At 45.2% G+C, this 9,491-nt stretch overlaps 1 long non-coding RNA gene across 2 annotated transcripts in view; it reads right to left on the bottom strand.

Annotated features, from left to right (window-relative positions):
- Positions 1–235: 235 nt before the first annotated feature.
- LOC140846699 (uncharacterized) overlaps positions 236–9,491 on the bottom strand; it is a 35,076-nt gene continuing 25,820 nt past the window's right edge. The window contains exons 3-4 of one of the 2 annotated variants that reach the window (XR_012126088.1): positions 8,903–8,985; positions 236–8,116 (exon numbers count right to left, since the gene is read on the bottom strand). This is a non-coding gene — a long non-coding RNA (uncharacterized lncRNA). Of the gene's footprint in view, positions 8,117–8,405; positions 8,986–9,491 lie in introns of those variants that run through there. The other variant, XR_012126087.1, reaches the window with a different exon arrangement.

The following is a 9,491-nucleotide window of genomic DNA, read 5'->3' as shown; positions in this document are numbered from 1 at the left end:
CAATCAGCAGCCCATCTCATGCCAGCAGGGATGGTCAAAACAATAGAAAGTAGGATCCCCCCTGCAGTGGGCAGAATGTTGGGTGTCTCCATGTACAGCTCAGTAACAGGAACCATAAACCTTCATCACCTGCTCCCCAAACATGTACTGACCCAAATGTACCAAGAAAGAAAGACAGCAAAACAAAGTCTAAGCAGAGCACCACACCATGGCCCTGAGAGGTAACCAAAGCAGTCAGGTCTGCCCACAAGTCCCCAAGCCACTCTCTCCAGGATTCCAAAAGCAAACTTTAAGGCACCCCTGCTCAAAATCTCTCCAGTCTTCATGGCTGATTAAACAAGCTCCTCTCTACAAATGCAGGCATACCTCAAAGATATTCTGGCTTTTGCTCCAGACCACCACAATAAAGCATATTTGCAATAAAGTGAGACAAATGAATTTTTTGGTTTCCCAGTGCATATGAAAGTTATGTTTACACTGCCGCCTATTAAGTGATATCTAAAAAAAAAAAACAATGTAGATACCTAAATTAAAAAATACTTTATTGCTAAAAAATGCTAACCATCATCTGAGCTTTCAGCAAGTTGCAATCTTTTTGCTGGAAGAGGGTCTTTCCTCGAAGCTGACGGAGGCTGCCTGACCAGGGCGGCAATTGCTGAAGGTTGCTGTGTCTGTGGCAATTTCTTAAAAGAAGTCAATGAAATTTGTATCTATTCACTCTTCCTTTAACGAGTGATTTCCCTGTAGCATATGATGTTCTTTGATAGCATTTTGCCCACAGCAGAATTTCTTCCAAAATCGGAGTCAATCTTCTCAATTCTTTGTTGCCATTTCAACAGTCTTTACAGCATTTTCACCAGGAGTAGATCGCATCTCAAGAAAACACTCTCTTTGCTCTTCCATAAAAAGCTAGTCCTCATCTGTTAGTTTGATCACAAGATTGAAGCAATTTAGTCATATCTTCAGGCTCCACTTCTAATTCTAGTTTGGTTTTTCTTTCTGCCCCGTCTTCTGTTAGTTCTTCCACTGAATTCTTGAGCTCTTCAAAGTCATCCATGAGGGCTGGAATCAACTTCTTCCAAACTCCTATTAGTGTTAATATTTGGACTTGTCCCCATGAAACATGAACGTTCTTAGTGGCGTCTAGAATGGTGAATCATTTCCAAAAGGTGTTCAGTTGACTTTGCCCAGGCCATCCGAGAAATCACTATCTATGGCAGCTATAACCTTATGAAATATATTTCTTCAATAATAAGACTTAAAAGTTGAAGCTACTCCTTGATCTATGGGCTGCAGAATGGATGTTCTGATAGCAGGCATGAAAATATTAATCCTCATCAGAGCTCTTGGGCGAGCAGATACATTGCCAATGAGCAGTAATATTTTGAAAATAATGTTTTTTCTGAGAAGGTCTTAACAGTGGGCTTAAAATATTCAGTAAACCATGTTGTAAACAGATGTGCTGTGATCCAGGCTTATTCATCCCATTTACAGAGCACAGGCAGAATAGATTTAGCATAATTCTTGGAGGCCCTAGGATTTTCAGAATGGTAAATGAGCATTGGCTTCAACTTAAAATCACCAGCTGCATTAGCCTCTAGTAAGAGAGTCAGCCTATCTGTTGAAGCTTTGAAGCCAGGCATTGATTTTGCCTCTCTAGCTATGAAAAGTCCTAGATGGCATATTTTTCCAGTATAAGGCTGTTTCATTTACATTGCAAACCTGTTGTTTAGTGCAGCCACCTTCATGAATGAATTGCTAGATCTTCTGGATAACTTGCTACAGCTTCTACATCAGCACTTGCCACTTTACCTTGGACTTTGCTGTCATGGGGATGGCTTCTTCCTTAAACCTCATGAACCAATCTCTGCTAGTTTCAAACTTCTCTTCTGCAGCTTCCTCACCTCTCCCTACCTTAACAGAATTGAAAGGCTAGGGCCTTGTCCTGGATTGGGCTTTGGCCGAAGGGAATGTTGCGGGAATGTTAAGGGAATTTGATCTTCTATCCAGACCACTTAAACTTTCTCCATATCATCAACAAGGCTGTTTCACTTCCTTATCAAATTCAGGTGTTCGCTGGAGCGGTACTTCTAATTTCCTTCAAGAGCTCTACGTTTGCATTCACAGCTTGGCTAACTGCCTGGTGCAGAAGACTAGCTTTCAACCTTTCTCAACTTTCAACACGCCTTCCGCACTAAGCTTGATTATGTCTAGCTTTTGATTTAAAGCAAGAGACTTAGGACTCTTCCTTCCACTTGAACACTTAGGGGCTATTTGGGTTATTAACTGGGCTTAGTTTCAGTATTGCTGTAACAGGGAATAGGGAGGCCCAAGGAAAGTGAGAGAGACAGAGGGATGACCAGTTGGTGGAGCCATCAGAACACACACATTTATTGATTAAGTTCATTGGGCCCCAAAACAATGACAATAGTAACATCAAAGATCACTGATCACGGGTCCCCACAAAAAATATAATAATAATGAAAAAGTTTGAAATGCTCTGAGAATTACCAAAATATGAGACAGAGACACAAAGTGAGCAAATGCTATTGGAAAAATGGTGCCCATAGACTAGCCGATGCATGGTTGCCACAAATTTTTCAATTTGTAAAAAACACAATATCTGTAGGGTGCAATAAAATGAGGCATGCCTGAATGCTTTTAGAGCTCTCACTACTCTCCCACTCACATCCTAAATTCTAGTCAAGCTGGTTATTTGCTAATGCTAATAGTTATCCTTCTTTGAACACTCACTATGTACTATGAGGTGTTCTAGACATGTATGCCCATTAGCTCATTTAATCCTCTATCAGTCCTATAAAGCAGGTACTATTATGTCCATTTTTCAGATGATGAAATGGAGGCACAGAAGTTGAGGTTTTATACTACCTGCTGTCCTCAAGCCCAAGGCCAACCAGCTAGCTGGGCGGGAGATAACCACATAGCTAAGTGGACAGTCACCACGGGAAGCACACTGTCTTGCCAATGGGTTTCAGCCCCAGGCAAGTTCCTTATGGATTCAATGTGACCAAAGAAAATGACAGCAAAACGTTCTTGGGGTGAAAGGGTTATACCCAACTTTATTTCCAGGTGACAGGTCAGTCACTAGAATCCCATTCACTTAGGGCAAGTCTGTATGCAGCAAGCTGGTCTCTGCCTCTGGGCACCTCTGTCTGCACAGCCATCCTTGGGCCTCTCTGCACAGTCATCCTGCACAGCCGTCCTCCGGCACTGCCACCACTCCAGCCTCTGCTCTGCTCTCCTGCAGCCTTGCAGCCCTGCCACCATGTTGTGCCCAGAGCACTGGGCTGAGCTCTTTATATAGAGTCAACAGCCATGTATTGCCCACAGGTGTGCAGTAAGCTAGTCAACCAGGGCCAGGTGAGAATCCTGGCCACAGGAACTCTCATGTTATCCACACACATGATCACCCACCTCAAAAGGACCTCAGGCTGGCTGGCAGCACTGGTAAGTGGCATCTCCCCCAGTTTAATCCCATGACCACTCCCCTCTACTCCCATCTCCTCCCAGTTCAACAGCAGTGACCCTCCTCCTCTGGGCTGTACTCTGGTCTCATGTGGGGGACTTTAAAAGATACTGCTGCCCAGGTTCCAAACCATAGATGGTGATGTAATGAGTCTGAGAGGTGAACCTGGGTGTAAAAGAGGGATCTTCCCCAGGTGATTCTAATATGTGACTGAAGTTGAGTAGCACTAGCCTAGACTTACACTTCATAAGGAAGACAGAAGGCTTCCAAGGGAATCCTCAAAATCTACAGATGCCCATCATGGGCATCCAATCCCATCTTCTTCTTTTCTATGAGAAAGGAGAATGTACCCCACCAAAGGGCCAAGGCAGGCGCCTGCTTGGGGATCTTACTCACTCAGTTCGTGTGCTCCTCTTTCTCCCTCCTCAATCCTCCCTCTCCTCTGCAGCCCTCCCCAAAGTATTGAACAAGTTTTAAAACCTCCCTTTACTGCCATCTTCTACTACAGCCAACCTTCTTGGAAGAGCTGACAACACAGTTTATGTCAACTTTCTTTCCTTCCACATAGTTACTCCTCAACGCAATCCAATCTGACTTTTGCTTACTCCATTAAAACATTTTGGCCAAGGTCCTCCTTGCCTCCCTATCACCAGATCCAGCCATCTCAGCAGACTTCCCGTTATGCTCCATACAGGAACCTACTCTCTCCTCTTGGCTCCCTGAAGGCCACAGTTTTGGATTTTCTCCCCCTTTCTGACTGGCCCATTCCCAGGCTCTTTTGTCAGATCATCCTCCTTTATACAAATCCCAAATGAAGGAGTTCCCCAGAGCTCTGCGCTGGCCACTTACTCCCCTTATTTTATGCCCTATGCCTAGGTGACCTCATCTATGCCCATAGTTTTCATGCTTACAAACCCTAGATTAACAACACAGACCCATGTGTGCAATTGCCTATTTGAGACATCCATTTCAGAATCCCAAAGGCATCTCATACTTAGCATGTCCTGACTATTTCTCCTCCTCTTTTGATTGTCCCAGCTCAGCCTAATTGCAATCAGTTTCCAAATCCTGTTGACTCTGCTAACTTAATACCTCTCAACCTATGCCCTCTTTCCTTTCTCACCTGGGTCACAAAATAACCTCTTATTTTAAAACCATCACAAGGGGATATAAAATTAGGTCCACAAGTTCTTTGACCTGCCTTCCTTTAAAAGGTGGAATCTAATTCCTTTACCTTTGAATGTGGGCTGGACTTAGTGACTTTCTCCTGGCAAACAGAATGTGGCTGAAGTGATGGTGTGAGGTCAGGCCACGATGGTACTGCCACCATCTTCATCAGCCCGGGCATAGCAAAAAACCACTGGGTGGTTTAAACAACAACCATTCATTTCTCAGAGCTCTGGAGGCTGGAAAATCCAAGATCAAGGCAATGGCAGCAGATGTGGTGTATGGTGAAAGCTCTCCTTGTCTTGGAGACAGCTGCCTTCCCACTGCATCCTCCCTCAGCAGGGAGAGTAAGGGCTGCGGTCTCTTCCTTTTTTTAATAAAGGCAACAACCCTGCCAGATCAGGACCCTCCCTCATGACCTCATTTAACCTTAATTACTTTCCAGAGTTCCCATCTCCAAATACCATAACATTGGGAGTTAAGGTTTCAACACAATTGCAGGGGCAGGGGTGGGAGGGATAAAATATGTACTTTTGCATAATAGTGCATATTTTTACATATGCCCCTATTTTTCAAAAACAGCCACTTTCACCTCACTCCCCTGGATCACCTATTCTGGGACAAACAGGAGCCATGTCACAAGGACACCCAAGTAGCCTGTGGCAAACTTGACATGAAGAGAAAGTGGTGACCTGTCAATGACAAGGGCCAACTGGGAAGCCATGAAAGTTACCCACCTTGGCCTTCAGTCCTTATAGCCTCAGCCGGTATCTCAACAGCAACCTCATAGGAGACCCCGGGCCAGAACCCCTCTAAGCAGCCCCTGAAATCCTGACCCAAAGGAAAGTGTGCTGTTGTTCTAAGCCACTGTGTTTTGGCATAATTTATTGCAGCAATGGCAAGCGAACCTTCATCCCTTTCCTCTGACCACTGCCAGAGCCGTATTTTCCAAGTGTAAGTGTGTTGTGTCATTCTCTTATGGAGAATTTTTTCACGGCTCTCAGAACTTCCAAACTACAGTGAAACTCATGTAAACGATATCCAAGCTTCTTCGGGACCTAGTCTCTGAAGCCTCCACTCCCTTGAGCTCTCATAAGGACTCTGCTCTGGCAAGCCAGAATGGTCTCACATCTGATGCCCCTCCATCCGAAATCCCCCCTGAAGCATGAGATGGCACTCCTAGGAGCTGCAGTTACCTTTACCAACACACTAATTAACATTCACCATTCCAAACGTGCTCGGCCCTAGGAAAGGTTGTTTCACATCTGTCTCCCCTTCAAAAAAAACAGACTGAGCATGTGGGAGGCATTTGATAAGCAATTTTGATGGAAAAGAAGATAAAATGAATAGGAAAAAAATTATCTAAAACTGACTTGAATAGCAATCACTCACTGAATCAAAGAGTACAGTTCCATCAGACATTCTCCTATCAGCTCATCTAGATAAAAGCCAACCCTTTTTGGAGACTCTAAATCCATTTCTGGAAACTGGGAGCCTTGGAAATAAACAAAACCGACTGTTTCCCATTTTCCTTTTGGCCAGTGGGAAGAACAGCCCCATGTGATGGTGGGATGCTCTTTGCTCCCCCATGGCCTTGACAACCAGGGCTTCAGATAGACCTGACACCTGTGTGAACTTTGAATGCTGAGATTTCAGGTTCACTGTCAGTTTCAGGGGTGTGCCTGTGAAAGGCAAGGATGAGTGGGTCTGAAAGAAGTCAATCTTGTCATATTTGCTTCAGCACAATGATTTACTGGGTTGTTACAACATGCACAAACCTTGAAATCATTTAGATACATATGCAGTTTACAGGGGAGGAAAAGCAAGCGGGGTTTTGTGCTGTTTGATCCATTTTTCATATAAGTTAGGAAACACCAATTTTAGTCACTCTTATGAAAAAAAATTGTGAGTCAGGATGTCTGGAGGTCCTCCAGAGGGTCACTTAGATGGACGGGGTTTTTAGCCTTAGAAAAAATCTGAACTCCTCACCCTGACAAGGGTCCACAGAGCTGCATGAGAGACCAGATGCTCCAGTTCCTCCACTATAACCCACCTGCCCCCTTACCTCCCCTGGGCCTCTGCATGATGGGGGAACCTGGCGTCTCCTCGAAGGCTTTGCATGTCTGGGTCTCCAGCTCTTCAGTCCTGAGTTGACGTCATCTCCTCAGGGGCTTACGTGCTACATGATCTTCCCCAGGGAGCCGCTCACTCTGAGTCAGGCCGGAGCAAGATATTTAAACTAGGTAAAGGGCTGCTGCTAATAACAGTTAAGAAGGTGTGAGGAGCTCTCGTTTCTTTATCCCGACTCCTTTGTCCACTGGGCACTGAGTAGGAGCGGTGGGGTGGGCTTGTGTGTGAGGATTCCTCCTTTGGGCTTTGAGAAACTTTTCTGAAATGAGTGCTTTCAGGGTTTGCTCCACAAAGGAAAGTGAAAGAAGAGAATCCATAATCTCTGGTTTCACTGCCATATTAATGGTTTTATTTTATACTCAAGTATTTGCCTCATGGCCCTTTAATTAGGAAAAATTGAAGGATGCTATTGGCTTAAACATTAGCAGCTTCCAACTACACAACTTGAGGCAAGCAGGTGATTTTTGTGCCTTGTGGGGGAAAGGAGTGACCAGGCAGGCCTCCTGCAGCCAAGAGCAAATGGCTGCAGGAGATCAAAGGACAGGTTCTTAGCTGATGGCTCATAGCAGAGGGGGTGGGCACATGTGGAAGGGGAGTGTGAGCCCTGTACGGAGATCACCCTACAGTGCCTGGGCATTTATCGCTCAGGGCCACGGCTGCTGTGGTTTTCAGCACTTATTATTATTGGACTATTTTATACTCTAACTATACGCCTTTCTCCTTGTCGCACTGTGAATACCTGTTCCTTGACAAAATTCACAGCTTAAAAAAAAAAGTGAAATTATCACCCATAACATCCCAGGCTGCTCCATTCAGTTAGCATCAGTGGTGTGCTGGTTAACTGGTTCAGCAAGGGATGGGGGAAAGGCCCTGATGTCCATTTGCTGATTTCTCTGGTAAAAATACTTCTACTATGTATGGCAGACCATCTAGCAAAATTTCTGAATGTTTAAAAATCAGCTCGCCTGAATCCACAGAGCATGCAGCTGAAGAACAGATCCCCATGGTGACCGTCTTAGGGACGTTACCTTCTGAGCTCCCACCATGGCCCATAACTAGAGAAAACAAACCCATCAGCAGCAAGTACACTAGACCTGCTTTCTAGAAGAAATCGGAACTAGTACACCAAAATCCATAATCACTGTGAACAAAACAGTCCCTTATATGAGAGTGGACCGCGTGGGCTGTCCTGCTTCTTGGCCTGTTAGGGAGTCAGGAGGGAGAAGTTTCCTAATGACGGGTACCTTGTGTCCTTAATGATCCTTTGCTCCAGTGTGGCAAGAAAGAAGTCAGTGCACAGGGAAGCTCAGTTATCCTAAGACATCTACTGCCCTTAGTGAGTTCAGCAGGTTAAGAGTCACACCTTTACAAGAGTTAGGTCAAACCAGATCAGGCCCCAGGACTGAAGCCCCCACATTTGATAGATACAGACATCTAGACTGAGCTGGGAAGCAAATGCCTGCGGAGCCCTACCTGGCCCCAGCCACAAACTTGGATCTGCCCCAGAAAAACAGGAAATTTCAAGGCTAGGCCAGGTACGAGACTATGCAGAAGGAGAGAGATAAGACATGCATGCCCCACCTCACCCCGCCCCACCCCAACGAAGCTAACCTTATCCCATCACAGCCAAAGAGGAAGGAAAAAAAAAAGATAAAACTACCACATCTAAATGAAAAGCAAACAGCTATGGAGCCCAGTTGCCCTAGCCCTGCTAGGGAATGGCTCTGGTGCACAGCTGCTTCTTATCATGGAAAAAAGGGAAAAATACGCAAGAAATAGATGTGCTGCACTTCTATGCCACACGTAGATAGAAACAGTGAATCTGTTTTGTGGACTTATTGCAGAAACATTAATGAAGCCCCTACTGTGTGCCCATAAATGTGCAAAAAGTAAGAGCACAGTCTGAGTTCTCCTTCAGAATTCCTCTCCCTAGCAGGGGGCAGGCTCAGTCCCTGCTCAGCTGGGGTCCGGAGGCTCAGCTGGGTGTGAGCATGAGGGTATCCACAGATTGCAGGGCACACAGCCAAGAGACAGAGGAGGATGGAGCCTTAGAGTGAAGCCAGGATTCACGGGACAGACAGCCCTAGTGGAGTGTAAACCCAGGAAGGAAAAGGATACCAAGTAGGCAGCAAAAGGGCTGAAGCCACAGCCGCCAGCACAGTCAGGTAGGTTTGGTGTAGTGTAGACAGCACTGGAGATTCCTGAAACGATAGAAGACGAACCTTGTTTTACTAGGAAGCCTGTGTCCTCCCCCTAGTTGGGAAGGTTAATAAAACCACTATCACTGGTTCAGGATCTCTCAAGTCTCCCACTAGCACTATTTCAGCAAATCTAAAATACCGTCAGTCCTACCATTATTTGATGCATTGTTAAAGAAGAAAGAAACCCTACCAAGTTGTGATACATTGCAGATCCTAAGTGTATTCCAATCTCAGAAATGTTAAAATAAGAGATGTGTATCAGGATCAATGCAATGTAGTAGCAGGACATAGATATTTGGGTAAAATAGATGAGGCAGAAATGGACACTGACAGTAGATTTGCAGCCTAGGTTGACCAATGGCGCAGTGCTTGGGACACGCTTTTGTAGCATTAGGAGTCCTGGAAAACCAGGGAGATGGTCAGGGCTCAGCAGAAAAAGGGAATGGTGGAGTGGCAATTGGCTTAGCTATCTCCAAGATAAGACTGTAAATCTATCAGATCTCCCA

The sequence above is a fragment of the Manis javanica genome, chromosome 16, assembly GCF_040802235.1.
Source record: "Manis javanica isolate MJ-LG chromosome 16, MJ_LKY, whole genome shotgun sequence".
In the NCBI taxonomy this organism is placed as follows: Eukaryota; Metazoa; Chordata; class Mammalia; order Pholidota; family Manidae; genus Manis; species Manis javanica.
The sequence above is the reverse complement of the archived record's forward strand: the minus strand, read 5'-3'. Positions and strand labels throughout refer to the sequence as shown.